Source organism: Triticum aestivum, chromosome 7D, assembly GCF_018294505.1.
Source record: "Triticum aestivum cultivar Chinese Spring chromosome 7D, IWGSC CS RefSeq v2.1, whole genome shotgun sequence".
NCBI lineage: Eukaryota > Viridiplantae > Streptophyta > Magnoliopsida > Poales > Poaceae > Triticum > Triticum aestivum.
In genome coordinates, this window is record NC_057814.1 from 516,802,453 (window position 1) to 516,822,525 (window position 20,073).

At 52.6% G+C, this 20,073-nt stretch overlaps 1 pseudogene; it reads left to right on the forward strand.

Annotated features, from left to right (window-relative positions):
* Positions 1–257: 257 nt before the first annotated feature.
* Positions 258–6,671, forward strand: LOC123169843 (AAA-ATPase ASD, mitochondrial-like; annotated as a pseudogene).
* The last annotated feature ends 13,402 nt before the right edge of the window (positions 6,672–20,073 follow it).

Here is a 20,073-nt window from a genome sequence, read left to right on the forward strand (position 1 = left end):
CAAGTCTGCATTTGCCATTGCATCCATTAAGTAATCTCGTTTCCAAGGACTGCTCGATCAACGCTCGTCGGTTCTCCTCACCTGCTCCGGCCCCAACGATCACGACAGCACGTGCTTAGCTAAGCTTCAACCTCAGCAAAATCATCACACAAACCATTGGCATTATATTACGCAACACGTACACGCATGTCCAATCCAGTCCAGGTCACTATGGCTTTCCATCGATACAATATCACGAGGAGCTCCAGCCTCCAGGTCTGGCCATGACAGCGGCGGTGGTGGAGAGGTGGGCGGGGCTTGGATCAGCGGTGGCGACCGTCATCTTCATCTGGTCCGTGGTGCAGAACTATGTGCCCCCCCACCTTCCGCCTCTACCTCACAACCTGGGTCGCCAAGCTCGCCGCCTGCTTCAAGCCTTCAACCCCTACCTCCAGATCACCATCTCGAAGTACGGCGCCGAGCGCTTCTAGCGCAGTGACTTCTTCCTCGTCGTTGAGGCCAACCTCAGCGACGCCTGCGCCCGCCGCGCGCGCAAGCTCAAGGCCGAGCTCGGCAAGGACAGCAAGAACCTCCGGGTCTCCGTGGACGACCACGAGGAGGTCACTGACGACTTCTGCGGGACCACCATCTGGTGGTACGCCTCCAAGAGGCAATCCAAGGCCAACGTCATCCATTTATACCCCGGCCAGGACGAGAGGCGCTTCTACCGGGTTGTCTTCCATCGACGGCACCGCGACCTTGTCGTTGACTCCTACCTTCCTTTCATACTCGGCGAGGGCCGCGCTGTCACTGTGAAGAACCGCCAACACCGCCTCTTCACCAACAATGCTAGCGGCAGCTGGAACCCCTACCAGGGCAAAAGCGTCTGGAGCTATGTTGTTAATGTATAACTTTGTATAGCTAATCTCGCGTATTCCGTTTGCATACGGTTGTACATATATGCGTATAGGCTTTATTTCTTGGTCTCCAAGATTTGTAACTCTGCTATAAATATATGAGCCGATCGCCCCTTGAGAGGCGTCTTCCCTCAAACTGTTTCACGTTTATATGGTATCAGCCCTAGGTCCTAAAACCTAGCTTCCGCCGCCACCAAACCCTAAGCCGCCGCAGCCATCCTCCCTCCGCGCCGCCGCAGCTCCTTCCCCCTCCCCAGGCCGCCGCCATGTCGACCTCCTCCTCCACCTCCTCTGCACTCGGGGCCTCAACCTCATCCACGCTCGGGACGCAGACCGCCGGGGCCATGATCCCATCCATCGCGTCGCCGGCGTCCTAGGCCGTCCATGTCGCAAGCGTCAAGATGCATGTCCCCGTCGTCCTCGATCTCCAGAAGTCCAACTACGCCAAGTGGCGTATGCTCATCACCGTCCTCCTCGGGAAGTACGACCTCACCGGCCACATCTCCGTCGTCACGCCGCCGGATGCTCGCACGGCCGACTGGCAGTGTCAGGACTTCGTCGTGCGCTCGTGGATCTACGGCTCCATCAGCGAGGACATCCTTGACACAATCATGGCCCAAGATCAGACCGCGCACGAGGCCTACGCGCTGATCCGGAACCTCTTCCTCGACAATCAGCTCACCCGCGCCGTCTACCTCGAGGCGGAGTTCCGGGCCCTCGTCCAAGGCGACCTCACCATCACCGCCTACTGCCATCGCCTGAAGGCCCTTTCCGACGCGCTCGCGGACGTGGGGCAGCCCGTGACCGACCAAACCCTGGTCCTCACCTGTCTCCGGGGGCTCAACCCCCGCTTCTCCGACATCACTACCCTCGTCACGATGCAGGTTTCGGCTCCTACCTTCCTGCAGACGCGCTCCATCCTTCTACTACGCGAGAACCAGCTCGCCAACGCCGCCCCAGGAGGCCCCGTGCCGTCCCAAGTCGCCCTCTACGGCAACACCACCGGCTCCTCCACCGGTGGCAATGGCGGCCACGGCGGCCGCTGGTCGAAGAAGAACGGTGGCGAGGGCGCCGCCAACTCCAACCCTGCCTACCCCGCCGCCGTGCCCGGAACGTGGATCTGCTTCAACCCCTACACCGGGCAGACACAGCAGATGCAGCCCAACTGGCGCCCCTACGGCGCTCCGGCCGCTCCCGCCGGGGGCGCCGGCCTCCTCGGGCCGGCCCCGCGGTCCACCGCCCCGACACCGCCGTCTCGCCAGTCCACCTGGGTGCCCCCAGGCCAGGTCGCCTACATGACCCAGCTGGCGCCCCTGCATGGCCAGGCTTGGGGCACCAACCCGCCTCCACCCGCGGCACCCTACTACCCCGCCGGCTCTGTCCCGACTCCTGCATGGGACTGCTCCGCCCTCGTCGCCGCCCTCAACGCCATCGCCGGCCCTCTGCCGCCGGCTCCTCCACGCATGGCGCATGGGTGATGGATTCCGGCGCCACCTCACACATGGTCTCCGACCCTGGTATACTCTCCACTTCCTCCCATCCTCCTCCCTCTCTTCGAGTCACTGTCGGCAATGGTGTTCCCCTCCCGATCACCGCCATCGGCCACGTCACTCTCCACACACCTAGTCACACCTTTTACCTCAACAATGTTCTTGTTGTTCCAGATATTATCAAAAATCTCCTTTCTACTCGTCAATTTACCATTGATAATTCTGTTTCTGTCGAATATGACCCGTGTGGCTTTTCTATTAAGGATCTGCACACTCAGAGCGAGATCATTCGCTACAGTAGCCCCGGACCGCTCTACGAGTTCAACGCCAACACCAACCCCACCGTCTCTCCGTTTGGACTCGTCGCCACCACCACCGCATCGGAGCTATGGCATCGTCGCTTAGGACATCCCGGTTGTGACTCTATGTCACATTTATCTTCAGCATTTGCTATTCCATGTAATAAAAGTACTCAAGTGTGTCATGCATGTCAACTTGGCAAGCACGTGTGTTTACCTTTTTCTAGATCATCAACAGTTTGTGCTGCTCCGTTCCAATTACTTCATTGCGATTTATGGACATTCTGTTGCTAGTAATTCTGGTTTCAAATATTACCTTGTCATTGTTGATGATTTTTCTCATTTTATGTGGACGTTTCCCCTTCACCGGAAATCCGACACATGTGATATTCTCGTCAACTTTGTCGCCTACGCACGCACACAATTCAACCTCCCTGTCATGTCCTTCCAGACCGACAATGGTACCGAGTTTGTTAACTCTACCTTCATCGAGTTTCTTGCACGCAACGGCATACATCTCCGCATGTCCTGCCCGTACACCTCCCCTCAAAACGGCAAGGCCGAACGTGCACTCCGCACGCTCAACGACATTACTCGCACCTTGCTGTTCCAAGCTTATATGCCTCCTGCGTAATGGGCCGAGGCCCTTGCCGTCGCAACCTTCCTGCTTAACTGCCGTCCAAGCCAAGACTTGGACTTCCGGATCCCGTATACCCTCCTCTACCAAAAACCGCCCTCCTTCTCCGACCTCCGTGTCTTCGGGTGCCTATGCTACCCTAACCAGTCCGCCATGGCACCTCACAAACTCGCCCCTCGCTCCACCGCATGCGTCTTTCTTGGGTATCCTGCATCGCATCGCGGCTATCGGTGCCTCGACTTAACGTCACGCTGCATCATCATCTCGCGCCATGTCGTTTTTGATGAACACACCTTTCCATTCGCCACCACTCGCACCACTCAGTCTCCGGACGATCTCGATTTTCTCCTAGACTTGGTCGCCACGCAGCTGGCTCCCGCGTTCGTCGCGCCTCCTGCAGGCCAGCCCAACATGGCACCGGCCTCCTCGGCCCAGCCCTCCATGCATGGCTCGGGGCCTTCCACCCCGACGTCGATCGCCACAACGCCCGCCTCACCCGCGCCGCCCTCGTCTGCGTCTCCCACCTAGTCCCCTTCTCCACCACCACCACCACCCCCTCCCCCTCCTCGTCGCTCTCGCGACAACACCGCTTCCTCCACCAACACTCACACCATGCTCACTCGCGCCAAGCGTGGTATTTTTCAGCCCATTGATAAACTTAATCTCTCGGCTGAACACTCCTCTATCTCTCCTATTCCCAAAACATATCGCTCTGCTCTCCAGGATCCTCCTTGGCGTACTGCCATGATCGAGGAGTACGATGCTATCCTTCAGAACCGCACTTGGACTCTTGTTCCTCGACCGGTTGGTGCTAACATTGTTTCAGGGAAGTGGATCTTCAAGCACAAGTTTGGTGCTGGCGGTGCTCTCGCTCAGTACAAAGCACGATGGGTGGTCCGTGGATTCTCGCAGCAGCCTGGCATTGACTACGACGAGACCTTCAGTCCCGTCGTCAAGCCGGCCACGATCCGCGTTGTGCTCAGCATCGCCGTCTCACATGCTTGGCCGGTTCATCAGCTGGACGTCAAGAACGCCTTTCTCCATGGCGATCTCGACGAGGTGGTTCACTGTGAGCAGCCGCCCGGCTTCATCGACCCTACACGTCCTCACCATGTTTGCCTGCTCCACAAGTCCCTCTATGGACTCAAGCAGGCGCCCCGCGCGTGGTACCAGCGGTTCGCTCATCACGCTCATCGACTGGGCTTTGTGGCTTCCCAGAGCGATGTGTCTCTGTTCGTGCTTTGGCGCGACTCTGAGATGTCCTACCTGCTTCTCTACGTGGACGACATCATCCTCACCGCGTCCAGCGCTGAGCTTCTCCAGCACATCACCAACCAGCTTCACCGGGAGTTCTCCATGGCCGATCTCGGGGACTTGACTTACTTCCTCGGGATCTCGGTCTGCTTCCGGGATGCTTCTCTCGCAGCGCCAGTATGCCATCGACCTTCTTCAGCGCGCTGGCATGATGGATTGCAACCCGTGTGTCACGCCCATTGACACCCGTTGCAAGCTCTCCGCCGACGAGGGTCCCCTCGTCACCGATGCCATGGAGTACCGGAGTTTTGCCGGGGCCCTTCAGTACCTGACGCTCACTCGCCCCGACATTGCACATGCTGTCCAGCAAGCGTGCCTCTACATGCACGCTCCCCGGGAACCTCATCTCAACCTCATCAAGCGGATTCTTCGCTATGTTCATGGCACCCTCGACCTCGGTCTACAGCTCCACTCCACACCGGCCGCCTCGCTCACTGCCTACTCTGACGCGGATTGGGCCGGCTGCCCCGACGCTCTACCTCTGGCTACTGTGTCTATCTCGGTGACAACCTGGTGTCTTGGTCCTCCAAACGCCAGGCCACGGTGTCTCGCTCCAGTGCCGAGGCCGAGTATAGAGCCGTGGCACATGTCGTGGCTGAGTGCTGCTGGCTTCGCCAACTTCTCCTTGAGCTTCATCGTCCTCTTCCGTCCGCCACCGTTGTCTTCTGTGATAACGTCAGTGCTGTTTACATGGCATGTAATCCGGTCCAGCATCGCCGCACGAAGCACATCGAGATTGACATCCACTTCGTCCACGAGAAGGTGTCTCTCGGTCAGATTCGGGTTCTTCATGTGCCATCCTCACAGCAGTTTGCCGATATCATGATGAAGGGCTTACCGACTCAGCTCTTCTTGGACTTTCGGTACAGTTTATGCGTTCGACCGACGCACAAACTGCGGGGGGATGTTAACGTATAACTTTGTATAGCTAATCTCGCGTATTCCGTTTGCATACGGTTGTACATATACGCGTATAGGGTTTATTTCTTGGTCTCCAAGACTTGTAACTCTGCTATAAATATATGAGCCGATCGCCCCTTGAGAGGCGTCTTCCCTCAAACCGTTTCACGTTTATACATGTCCCCTTCGAGAACCCCGCCACCTTTGACACGCTCGCCATGCACCCCGATGAGAAGGAAGCCGTCATCGACGACCTCATGGCCTTCCAGGAGAGCCAGGAATACTATGCCAAGGTCGGCAAGGCATGGAAGCGTGGGTACCTCCTTTATGGACCGCCCGGCACCGGCAAGTCTACCATGATCGCCGCCATGGCCAACTTCCTCGACTAAGACGTCTACGACCTCGAGCTCACGGCGGTCAAGAACAACACCGAGTTGCGAAAGCTCTTCATCGAGACAAGGGCAAGTCCCATCATCGTCATAGAGGACATCGACTGCTCTGTCGACCTCACGGGAAAACGCCGCAAGGACAAGAAGGCCTCAAGCAACAAGGAGTCCGACAACGATGACAAGCCCAAGCTACCGATAGAACCGAAGAAGGACGTGCTGCAAAGCTAACGCTCTCGAGCCTGCTTAACTTCATCGACGGGCTGTGGTCTGCTTGCGGAGGTGAGAGGATCATCATCTTCACAATCAACCACAAGGAGAAGCTAGACCCAATGTTGATCCAGCGGGGCAGGATGGACAAGCACATCGAAATGTCCTACTGCCGCTTCGAGGGCTTCAAAATGCTCGCAAAGAACTACCTAGATGTCATTGAGGACGAGCTGTTTGGGGAAGTTCAATGCCTGCTCGAGGAGAGTGACATGTCGCCCGTTGATGTTGCAGAGAACCTTATGCCCATGTCGAAGAAGAAAAGGAGGGACCCCAGCGTGTGCTTGATAGGCCTCATCGAGGCGCTCAAGCAGGCCAAGAAGGAAGCAGCGACTATCAAGGTGAAGGAGGCATAGGAGGCTCAAGTGAAGAAAGCCAAGGAGAAAGAGGAGACAGAGGCGAAGAAAGCCAAGGAGGAAGACAAAGAGAAGGACAAAGCACCCGAGACAGCCAATGGGGATATTAAGCAAAGTGACAAGTGAAGTGACATCACGCCAGGAAGCCAAGGAAAAAGAGTGAGCTTGTTCACTAGTGCTCCCTTACAAAACAAAAATGCAGTGTTTGGTGAGAGAAAAATAATGCACCTCTCAACTGAAACAATATTTCTTTCTTCTCTCACTTGTAATGCTGCTGCATATAAAGATGCAACAATACAAAATGTTACTGTAACAAGAAGCACACGCTTTACCTACACCAAAAGGCTAACAAGTTTTTTTTCAAGGAATTGAAAAATAAACATGGTATCATGCAGGCCTCCTTACTATTTCACCAACCCAATGTCGCCACTACGCATGACACTGACAGTGTGCAATTAGCAATCAGAATTTATCCTGCTCCTAGAGTAAGCAACCCAAATCTGAATTGGCCCATTCATTCATTAATTAACTAATTAAGCAACCCAATTCTGCATTCTTTCAGCCCTGACCAAATGAACAGAACAAGAACGGAGTGTCGTTTATAAAAAAAGAAGAAGACAGCAGTCTGGTGTATGTAACTCGCCTATAAAACTTCCTTGATCTGATGAAGTATACAAATGCTACAGCAGACCCAAATACACATACACATGCCAATGATCAGGAAAGAGAATGTGAAGCATTGCTTACCAGCGCACGCAAGCTCACCTTGTGGTCGCCGCGTTGAAGGTGGTGCCCTAACACTTCCGAGTTTTTTTTTGAGATTAACAGTACTTCATTGATTACTGAACATCACAGCAAAGATCGTCCCTGATACAATCTGGAACCACACCAAGATAAAAAAGATTAACAAGCTAGTTTGTGTGCCGCTACATTCATACCACGCCTGACATGTAAGAAAGAACATCGAGTAAACCCAGACGGAAGAGACTTGATGTCCGAGATAACAGTGCCCACTCTTGATCGATCTTGAGCCGTAGACTTGATTTTGTTCACCATGGAGAGGCAGTCAGATGCCAAAACAATTGACAAACAGCCTTCAGATCGACAAACCTCAAGAGCACGCCGGATGGCAAGCGCCTCAGCCAACTCCGGTTCAGAGAAGCCCTGAAGCTGCTCATTGCCAGCAAACATGCACTTCCCAAGATGATTCCTAGCCACAAAGCCCATGCCCATCCGTCGGATAGAAGGAAACAGCGCCGCATCAACATTCACAGCCACCACACCAGCAGGTGGCGGAGTCCAAATAAGAGTTGAAGAAGAAGACTCACGCCTGGGACTAGGTTTAGGCTTAGAACAATGCTGCAACACCATACGGACATAGGCACGAACTTTTAAAGCAGTTCTAGCAGGATGCACATCGGTACCATTATTACGTACCTCATTTCTAGCTTCCCAGATATGCCATAGAGTGATAGCCACAACAGTAGCTTGGAGCTTCGAAGCATGAGCCAGGAAATCGAACATCCATTGACGGCCATTAACCATGTCTTTTCTACACAGCCTGACACTGAACTCCTCTTTAACCCCTTTCCAAACGGAACGGGCGAAGGGACACAGCAGGAAGAGATGCTCCACACGCTCCGTCCGGTTGCAGAAAAAACAGCCATCCTCAGCTGGAATGTGACACCTCACCAGCTGGAAACCTGTAGGCAAACAATCATGCACGAAACGCCACAAAACAATCTTCATTTTGTTTGGACAATTGACTGACCAAAGGGCCTTCCACTCCTTTTCTTGCACCTGAATATTGGAAGCCAGACCCTTGCCCTTTTCACTTGTAGAGGAGAAGAAGTTCTCACTACGAGTAAGATTATAGCCAGACTTGACCGAGTAGGTGCCAAGCTTGTCATGAGGCCACGACAGGAAGTCATCTCCCCCAAACCGACTTATGGGAACTTGCAGAATTTGTTCTGCAATAGGATCAGCAAAGAAGCTTCGCACAAGGTTTTCGTCCCAAGTCACCAATGACTTGGCCAACAAGAACTGAACTGAAGTTTCAGCTGGAATAGGGAGAATCGAGTTGAAAGTTCCAGGAGGGAAACCTGGAATCCAATTGTCTTCCATAACTTTGATCCGGGTGCCATTTCCTACACCCCACCGAGCTCCCTTCTGAATCAGTTGACGCCCAAAAAGCAAAAATCGCCAGGTGAAGGAAGATGATCTTGGCTTGGTGGCGGTCCAAAAATCCCCATCAGGGAAGTAGCGTCCCTTTAAGACCCTCGCACACAAAGAGTCGGGTTCGGTCAGGAGACGCCAACACTGACGCGCAAGCATCGCCTGGTTGAAAAGTACCAAGTCGCGGAAGCCCATTCCACCGAGGAACTTTGGGGTAGAAAGCCACGCCCAAGAACACCAATGCATTTTTTGACGGCCGTCTTCGACACCCCACCAGTGGTTGGCGATGTAGGTCTTCATTTGCTCACAAATGGAGACAGACAATTGGAAGCAACTCATCACATAGTTAGGGATGGCCTGTGCCACAGATTTCAGAAAAATTTCCTTTCCAGCCCGCGACATCGGCCTAGCATTGCAGCCGTTGATCCTCTTCCAAACCCGGCCTGGTAAGAAAACGAAGGAGTTGGTGGCTGCATGACCAATCTCAGTGGGCATACCGAGATAAGAGTCGTGGAGAATTTCATTGTCTACCCCAGGGCACCCCTTTACAGTTCCCTTGACACCATCAGGGCAGTGCTTCCCAAAGAAGATCGAAGACTTTAGCAAGTTGATCCTCTGCCCAGAGGCCTCACAATATTGATGGAGAGCAGAATTCAGAGCCTTCTGTTAACACTGCGTGCGAAGAAGATGCTGTCATCTGCAAAAAGCAAGTGAGATATAGGAGGGCCTTGCATACCATTTCGAATCCCTTGTAGCTCGCCAAGGCTCTCCCTCCTTTGCAGTAATCCAGACAAACCTTCCGTACTTAGCAAGAACAGGTATTGGCTGATGGGGTCTCTGTGACGCCCCCGATTTGACCGTACACTAATCATGCACGCAAATGTGTACGACCAAGATCAGGGACTCACGGGAAGATATCACAACACAACTCTAAAACATAAATAAGTCATACAAGCATCATAATACAAGCCAGGGGCCTCGAGGGCTCGAATACAAGTGCTCGATCACAGTAGCGTCAGCGGAAGCAACAATATCTGAGTACAGACATAAGTTAAACAAGTTTGCCTTAAGAAGGCTAGCACAAACTGGGATACAGATCGAACGAGGCGCAGGCCTCCTGCCTGGGATCCTCCTAACTACTCCTGAATCGTCGTCAGCGGGCTGCACGTAGTAGTAGGCACCTCCAGTGTCGTAAGTGTCGTCGTCGACGGTGGCGTCTGACTCCTGGACTCCAACATCTGGTTGCGACAACCAGATAGAAAGGAAAGGGGGAAAGAGGGAGAGAAGCAACCGTGAGTACTCATCCAAAGTACTCGCAAGCAAGGAGCTATACTACATATGCATGGGTATATGTGTAAAGGGCATATCAGTGGACCTGAACTGCAGAATGCCAGAATAAAAGGGGGATAGCTAGTCCTGTCGAAGACTACGCTTCTGGCAGCCTCCATCTTGCAGCATGTAGAAGAGAGTAGATTGAAGTCCTCCAAGTAGCATCGCATAGCATAATCCTACCCGGCGATCCCCTCCTCGTCGCCCTGTTAGAGAGCGATCACCGGGTTGTATCTGGCACTTGGAAGGGTGTATTTTATTCAGTATCCAGTTCTAGTTGTCATAAGGTCAAGGTACAACTCCGGGTCGTCCTTTTACCAAGGGACACGGCTATTCGAATAGATAAACTTCCCTGCAGGGGTGCACCACATAACCCAACACGCTCGATCCCATTTGGCCGGACACACTTTTCTGGTCATGCCCGGCCTCGTAAGATCAACGCGTCGCAGCCCCACCTAAGCACACATGAGCGGTCAGCACGCCGGTCTACTCCTAAGCGCGCAGGGGTCTGGGCCCATCGCCCTATGCACACCTGCACGTTGCGTACGCGGCCGGAAGCAGACCTAGCCTAGTGGCGTCCCAGTCCAATCCGGCGCGCGCCACTCAGTCGCTGACGTCACGAAGGCTTCGGCTGATACCACGACGCCGGGATACCCATAACTACTCCCGCGTAGATGGTTAGTGCGTATAGACCAATGGCCAGACTCAGATCAAATACCAAGAACTCGTTTAAGCGTGTTATGTATCCGCGAACGCCGACCAGGGCCAGGCCCACCTCTCTCCCGGGTGGTCTCAACCTGCCCTGTCGCTCCGCCACAAAGCAACAGTCGGGGGGCCGTCAGGAACCCAGGCCCACCTCTACCGGGGTGGAGCCACCTGTCCTTTCAGCCCCCTCATCAGAATCACTTGCGGGTACTCCTCGAGCCGACCCGACTTTAGTCACCACATGTGTCATGTATATAATGTATATGGAATATACCCGTGATCACCGCCCAGGTGATCACGGCCCGATAGTATAGCACGGCAGACGGACAAGAATGTAGGGGCCACTGATGGAAAACTAGCATCCTATACTAAGCATGTAGGATTGCAGGTAAAGGTAACAACTGTAGCAACAATGACAGGCTATGCATCAGGATAGGATAACGGAAAGCAGTAACATGCTACACTACTCTAATGCAAGCAGTATAGAGAAGAATAGGCGATATCTGGTGATCAAGGGGGGGGGGGCTTGCCTGGTTGCTCAGACAAGAGAGAGGGGTCGTCGGTGACGTAGTCGACCACAGGGGCATCAGCATCGTCACGGGGTCTACCGAAGAGAAGAGGGGGAGAAACAGTAAATACATAGCAAGCAAATGCATAACAGGACAACAGGCAGAGCTAGACGTGTTCTAACGCGGTATGAGGTGATACCGGTGAAGGGGGGAAACATCCGGGAAGGTATTCCCGGGGTTTCGCGTTTTCGGTCAGATGAACCGGAGGTGAAATGTTACAGGTTCACTATGCTAGGGACGCGTGGCGGACGAACGGGCTGCGTATCTGGATTCGTCTCGTCGTTCTGAGCAACTTTCATGTAGAAAGTATTTTCATCTGAGCTACGGTTTAAAAGATATGATTTTCTAAAGATTTACTAATTTCTGGAATTTAATTAATCATTTAATTTAATTCGAAATTGTATTTACGACATCAGCATGATGTCATGCTGACATCAGCAGTCAGCAGGGGTTGACTAAGTCAAACTGACATGTGGGTCCAGTGGGACCCACCTGTCATTCACTGTTTAGGCTAATTAGGGTTTAGCTAAATAATTACTGTTTAAATAAATTAATTGTCTAACTAGATTAATTTAAATAAGATTAATTAACTTAATTAATTTAGTTAATTAATTATTTTTATTTTTATTTTATTTATTTATTAATTTTTATTAATTAATTTAATATTATTATTATTATTTAATATTATTATTTTATTTTTATTTTTTTAATTCTTTTTTTATATATAAAAATAAACGTTCTGGGGCTGGTGGGCCCCGTTCGTCAGCGACCCGGGGGCTTAACGGGCACAGGGCGCGGGTGTAAAGGGCGCCGGGTGCCCAGCCCATTTGGGCGTCTGCCCAGGCCACCAGGGGGGCGCCGGCGACAGCAGGGCACGGCGAGGCCGGCCGCCGGAGGCGGCAGTGGCGAGGCCACGGCGGGGCGGCGGCGGGACGCGGCAGCAGCAGCGGAGGGCGGCAAAGGGGCGCAGCGGCGTGGCCTCAACTGGGTGAGCGCGTGCGGGCTCGAGGGCAGGCCGTCGCAGGTGCGACGAGCTACGGCCGGACCGAGCGCGACCACGGCAGGGCAATGGACGCAGCCGGTGGGGCGCGAGCACGGGGCGGCCTGAGTGCGGGCTAGCGGGGCGCGGTCATCGCCGGCGAGGACGCCACGGGCGCGGGGTCAGAGAGGGGAGAGAGAGAGGAGGAGGCGGGTTTCCTCACCCCACGTTGCAGGGGAACAAGCGGCGAGGCTCGAGGTGGTTGCTCGAGGGGGAGACGAGGGTGCATTCCGGCGAGGCAGATCGAGGACGGGGGCGAGCGCGACGCGGACGAGGTGGCGCGGGTCGGGCGGCGCCGGCGAGGCGACGGTGGACGACGACCCGAGGCAGGGGCACGGCGTCGAGGTGGCGGGGGCGTCCAGCGATGGCGTCGAGCAGCACCGGGCGGCGAGGCGCGGTCGATCCCGATCTAGCTCGGGTCAAGGTGGGGCGGGCGCCATGCGGGGGAAGTCGGGGAGGCAGGCGCCGGTGAGGGGGTGGCCGGAGGCGCCGGGCGGCGGCAGCGTGGCGAAGGGTTCGGGGCCCTCTGCCCCGATCCAGGCGGGGAAAGGGGAGGGAGGCGTGCGGGAGCGAGTGGGGGAGTGGGGATCAGGAGAGGTTAGGGTTCGGGGAGTGGGGTGGGGTTAGTAGGGGAGGTGGACCGGGGTGGGCCGGCCCGTTCGGGCGGCTGAGGCCAGCTGGGCCACTTGGCCCAGCAGGGGGGCAGTTGTTTTTCTTTTCCTTTTTTTGTTTGTTTTAGTTTTAGTTCTTTTTCCTTTTCTGTTTTATTTTAGTTACACTTTATTCTTAGTTTAGTAAATATGACAATAGCTCCAAATTAGTGTTCCAAAACAACCCACTACCCTAAAAAGTTTTTACCTCAAGATAAAATAGTCTATGATTTTATAAAATATCAAAGGCATTTATTTAATAGTTGTACCTACTGTTTTAATCATTTAAGTGCATTTAAACTTTTTATAAAAATGTTGTTTCTTCACCATAACTACCTACGCAATATCTGTCACGATCCGAACATTTTAGTTTTAACATCTGAAAACTTTTGTTGTTTGCTTTTATTTAAATTTTGAATTTGTTTCGGTTCCGAACAATCGAGAGTTTATCAACAGTAACGGGGTGACGTGGCATCGTTAACGAGGGATTACTGTAGCTTAATTATCCGGGCGTCACAGTCTCCTTGGCGAAGCCCCCTGGACGGCACCACAGCAGAAGTGAGTTCACCATTCACCTTCAGTGCATATCTAGCCGAGGTAATGCAGCGCATCACAGTTTGTATCCAAGCAGGAGCAAAACCCAACTTCTGAAGGCACCCATGGAGGTATGCCCATTCAATGCGGTCATACGCCTTCATCATATCCACTTTGAGAGCAAAGAAAGGCCTCTTGGAATGTTGTTTCCGAACAGTGTGCAAACATTCGTAGGCAACAAGCACGCTGTCAGTGATCAAGCGGCCCGGCACGAAAGCACTCTGAAACTCCGAGACAATGTCATTCAGAAAAACCTTCAGTCTATTAGCAAGAACTTTAGATGCAAGTTTGTACAAGACATTGCACAGGCTGATGGGGCGAAATTTAGAGAGGTGTTGGGCATTTTGAACCTTTGGGATTAAGACAATGATTGAGTCGCAAAGCCCTTCGGGTAAAGCCTCGCCACTCAGGAAAGAGCGAATTGCATCGCAAATATCATGCTGGATCAGATCCCAGTGAGTTTGATAGAACATGGCCGGCAATCCATCTGGCCCAGGGGCCTTTGTAGGTCCCATTTGGAAGAGAGCTACCCTGATCTCCTCATTACTATATGGCTTGCACAACTCAGCATTCATGTTGTCATCCACCTTCCTCGGGATAGCATCCAACACCCTATCCATAGAGGTGCAGTCCTCAGCAGAGAAGAGATCCTCGTAAAAATCATGTACCATCTCTTTCAACCCATCCTGAGAAACACACTTAGAGCCGTCCTCCCGCACAAGAGCCTTGATACGGTTGGTGCGCCGTCGTGCAGAGGCCCGGGCGTGGAAGAACTCCGTATTGCGGTCTCCCGCGCAGAGCCAATCGATCCGAGACCGTTGTCGTGCCATGATTTCCTCACGCTCAAACAATTCACATAGCTGGCATTCTAGCTCGCGTTCCTCCTTCAGCCTAGCAGCATTTACAGGTGACATGCGCAGAGACTTGAGTCTCCTTTCGGTTCTCTGGATCTCACGTCGGACGGAACCAAAGGCCTCCTTGCTCCATTCCTTCAAAGCACCCGACACATGGTTCAAAACTGACCATGTTTCATGCAGCGAGCGAGTTCTAGTGGCATAGGCTTTCCAAGCATTCTCCACTACCCCAATGTAGCCCTCGGCACGGCGCCACATAGCTTCGTAGCGGAAATTGTGTTGTACAGGGGGCCGATCACCCATCATTTGCTGGGAGTCGAGGGAGATGGCCACCGCATAATGGTCAGAAGTGGTAGTAATTATGTTTTCCACATGATAGAACTCGAACATGGCGATAAAGTCACCGTTAGCCACAGCGCGGTCAAGTCTGACCCGCACATTGCATTGTGCGTCCTGCCGATTAGTCCAGAAAAACCAAGGTCCACCAGCCCGCAGTCATCAAGACAATTTCGGAAAAGCTCCATCTGGGCATCCGATCGGTCACGAGCCCCAAAGTGTTCATCATGGCAGAGAGCCTCGTTGAAATCGCCACAACAAATCCACGGGCCCCTCCACGACTGGGACAACCTTCTTATCAAGCTCCAAAATTCATGACGAAGCTCACACTTTGGTTCCCCATAAACAAAGGTCACTCGCCAGGGAGCCAGATCATCCGATGAGACCATCACATCAATGCAGTGCGAGTTAAAACCCTTCAGCAAAACTGAATGTGGCGAAGACCAGAAAAGGGCCAAGCCTCCACTAAGGCCTTCGGAGCTAACAGCGAAAGAACCGGAGTAGCCCAGAGACCACATAAAGTTCTTTGCTTTACGATCCACCATCTTGGTCCCCGACAAGAAGAGGATCGAGGGTCGATAAGTCTTCACTAACCAGCGAAGCTCGCCCACTGTCGCGTCCGACCCCAAGCCGCGACAGTTCCAACATAGGATACTCATTATGTCTGGCGGGGCTGCTCCGCAGCCGCCGCCGGATCCGCCGATCGAGAGAGTGTTGTTCTCAGTTTCTTGTTGGGGTCATTTCCTTGGTACTCCTCAGTATCAAGATTCCCATCGCTTGCATTGGCCGAGACCACCAGAGCAAGGGCATTCCCTGCATTAGGAAGTTGCTCATCTACCGTAGAAGTAGTAGCCTGGTCCTTTGCCTTTTTTCTTTTCTGCCCACTCATCCCATTCTTGGATTTCTGAGCAGGAAACAATTCTTTTCCAGTGCCAGCAGAACGACGCGTCCGCGATTGGAGCGTCCCCTACCCTGGCTGGTCATCCGACCACCTTTGATGGGGGAGGAAACCTCCCCATCCACATCTCCAGCAGCAGCCATGCTGAAGTTCGGCGCCCTACTTCCAGCAGCAGATGACCGGGAGCCCCCAGAAGGAACCTTGTGACTAGGGGGTTGGGAATCATAGCCAGCAGACGACGAGGCATTGCCTGACTTTGTGCCGTTTGACCTTCGTAGCTGGTCAACGATAGCACATACTTTCTTCGCCGCATAGGGCAAATCATCATTAACATCGCGTTCCGCCGGGGCAGGGCACAAGATTGAGGAGTGTCCGAGAAGCCCACAGGAAAAGCAATAGAGAGGGAGGCGCTCATACATCACGGAATAAGTTTCAGTGGTCTTGAGCTTAGCTGAGGTCACCGTCACATAGCGCACCAAAGGTTCCTGCACCGCAATTTCTGCTGACACGCATAAAGGCTCCCCAGCAGCGCCCTCCTGAGTCAGCCTCCACCCGGAGAATTGTTCCGATTGGCTTGGCAACCTCTGTGCCCAACTTTGAGTTCATCAGCCTTGGTGGGAGTGCCATAATCTTGGCCCATATGGCCAGCCGGTCAAAATTAACCTGCATCGGCTGGATGTCCGCATTGTGATTCTTGAGCAGGACGGCGTGCTTGCCGACCACCCATGGTGAGTTTTCCATCACACGCACATGGTCCTCTCTTGTACCAAATTCGGCAACGAATAGATTGTCCCCCGCAGGGTGGAATAGCAGTCCTTTCGGATTGCCCCAAGCTGGCTTCATCGCGGACGAGATCGTCTGAATATGAAGAACGCCAGGGGAAAGTACCTTCCCCGCCAACGCACAATCGGGGTCGACCAGATCGGCGTCGTCTTCATCGTCCAGCAACACAGGTTGCGCCTCGACTGCAGTCAGCCGCAAGCGTTCCAACAGGTCTTCTACAGGTGCAGCAGAGCCGGAGCCACCCGTCTCCCGCACTGGATCGGAGGCCGCCGCCTTACCCGAGCTGAGAAGCAGCGACCCTGACGGGGCGCCGCCGCTGCACGGGGTCAAACGGGTGGCCGCCTCACCGCTCATCCCCTTCTCCCCTGTAGTCTCCGCCATGAGCACGCCGACAGATCCTAGTCAACAATGGCCAAGGGTGGGCAGCAATGCAAGGATTGCCCCGTAATCACCCCGAACCACGGCCAACTAGAAATCCAGCCGGCGGCGCCGACCAGCGAGAGAAAGAACAGGGAAAGGTGGGGGAGCAAAGAGAGAGATTGCAGGCTATGTGCAATCCCAGACGGAGATCACCTCCCAGAGGCCGCTAATCGCCGGCGCGCAACGCCTCTAGGGGAGCCATCAGATCCGTCCGCCGCCCAAGCACGAACGCCGGCGGGGATCGGAGATTCGCCCCCGAAATCGCCTCACGGTACTGTAGCGAGGGGAACCCGCCCTTGTCACGCTAGGTTGTCTAACACTTCCGAGTTATGATGAGCATGTTTTGATGGATCTATAGATGGGCAAGAGATATTAATAATTTGTAAGATGAGCATGTGCAGAAGAGGCATGATTTTGCACCAAATTTAAGCATAACTACATTACGATCAATGATGAGACGGATTGAGGAAACTAAAATAAGATTAGATGTAAGCCATCAATACTAATGTTTAATCATCATTGGACAATTTCTAAACTCTTTAGTTTAGATATACACTTATGACCAAATAAGAAGGAATAAAGACAAAGTCAAACGGTGCAAATTTCGACCGAATTTCTAGAAAAAATAATCCAGAATTTGAATGCCAAATTAGTATCAGTAAATACATAATATTTTCTTTAATATTACTATTTTAGGGTAAATATATTTTTTAGTATTGTAGTTATCGATAGTTTTTCGAACAAAGGAGGTCCAGTTTACACCGCTTGACTATAGACAAACTTTATGGGCCTTCTTCTTTTGGAGACAGAGGGAGAATTTTGCCACCAGGTCTGTTAGCTATATTTAATTATTATTTTTTGTGGTATAGAACTAGGGCTATACAAAAATTAATCAGATAAAACTTAGTGTGCAGGAGAATAATTGGCTGAGGTCGAGGAACACTAAAAAATCATTCTAGGTCGTTAAATAGTTTCTTTTTTGCTATAAACATTTCTGTAACCTATGTGAATATAATGGTATCTAAACATATTAACTTTGAAAAAATTAATATGTAAACATTATTTTTATAACAGTAAAACAAATTTAGTCACACAAAAGCATAGGTTACCCCTAGGGATGTAAATGGTACATATAATTCCTATCCGGATCAGTATTCGCATCCATTTCTAAGGATATGGTCTGCACTTGCACAAATCCGTCGGATATTGATACAGATACAGATTTTGGTCAACTGGAGATACGGATTTTGGTCAACTAGATATCCGGAGTATCCATCCGATGTGGATTATCCTGTACTTTTTACGGATTATCTGAGGTTGTGAAATATCATTAACTGGTAAGTTCAGCCCTATCGGCAGGCCTGATATATAATTAGTCCACCAATTAGAATCACCGGATAAAAAACTGTTGATGTATTGGTGTGAGTTTTTTTTCAGAAATATCAGAACTATTATAGAGATTCATCAGAAGTACAAAGCATAATAAAAATTACATCGAAAGTACAGTTCCTCCTGCCCAACGACAACGACAACACGTGCTTAGTTTCAACCTCAGCAAAATCACCACACGAACAATTGGCATTATATACGCAACACGTACACGCATGTCATTAAGGCAGGCATATGGAAGCATTGTCAATATGCTCAAGCTAATTTGATTAGGAACTTGAAGTTCAACCATTTAAAAGAGAAGGGAAGGCTTACGTAAGAGATGGGAAGTTGGCGTTTCAGTGGGTCGTTCGGTGGTCCAAAGACCTTAATGTAATACTTATTACGCTTGAGATACTTTGTACTTTTAATGAATTTTTATAGGAAAATATTTGTATATGGCCGACCGGCCCAACTTAGCGCCGACTGCTCGATCCGAACTAATCATGCGTCTCACAACTACTACCTTATCTCCACAGCCGATCAGCGTCATCTTTCTCACCCGCATCTCTATCTTCCGCGCGCCGACGAGCGCCCACCTGCTCACCCGTGTCGACGGCCGCCCACTTCTTGCTCCCTAGTGTCAATGGCCCCACCTCCTGCTCTCCCGTGTCGCACCCACGGAGCCGCCACTGCGCGTTGGATTTGCTGTGACCAGCCCCACGATCGCTGCGTGCTACCCCGACCTTGTCGAGAGCACAACAAACACAAACGAGCTCGAGGCCACAGGTTACGAGCTACGCCCCCGAGACGCTGCTGCGTGCTACAACCTTGACAACCGTCGTTGCTGGAGATGGCAGTCACAGGAGCTGCAACCGGCAGCAGCCGACACTGGAGCGAGGTGCGTTTCTGGTGGCGTGGAGTCGACATGCTACAACCGGCACGATTTTGACCTACAACCGACTTTTCCTTTTGCGGGAACCGACGAGTTTTTTTATTGTGACCGGCGACGGCGAGGCAATTTTGCTGTAATTGCCTTTTTTTCCCTCGAACCGACGGAACTTTTTGCTTCAACCCGACAATGCCAATGGAATTGTTTGCTTCAACCCGGCGACGGCGAGGCAATTTTTGCTGGAATTGCCTTTTTCTGCTGCAACCGGCTACTATTTTTGTTACTACCTCGACCGGCAGGTGCAACAGAGTGGAACCAGTGACCGTGGCAAGCTTTGTCAGGTCACCATGGAGAGCTGGAACCGTGGCAGCTGTTGGTGCTCGTAGCAGAAATTTAAAATTTTCTACGCATCACCAAGATCAATCTATGGAGTCATCTAGCAACTAGAGAGAGGAGTGCATCTACATACCCTTGTAGATCGCGAGCGGAAGCGTTCAAGTGAACGGGGTTGATGGAGTCGTACTCGTCGTGATCCAAATCACCGATGACCGAGCGCCGAACGGACGGCACCTCCGCGTTCAACACACGTATGGTTGGGAAGACGTCTCCTCCTTCTTGATCCAGCAAGGGGGAAGGAGAGGTTGATGGAGATCCAGCAGCACGACGGCGTGGTGGTGGAAGTAGCGGGATCCCGGCAGGGCTTCGCCAAGCGCAAGCGGGAGGGAGAGGTGTCACGGGAGGGAGAGGGAGGCGCCAGGGGCTAGGGTGCTGCTGCCCTCCCCCCACTATATATAGGGGCCCTGGGGGGCGCCGGCCCCTGGGAGATCCAATCTCCAGGGGGGCGGCGTCCAAGGGGGGTGGCTTGCCCCCCAAGCCAAGTGGGGCGCCCCCCACCCCTAGGGTTTCCAACCCTAGG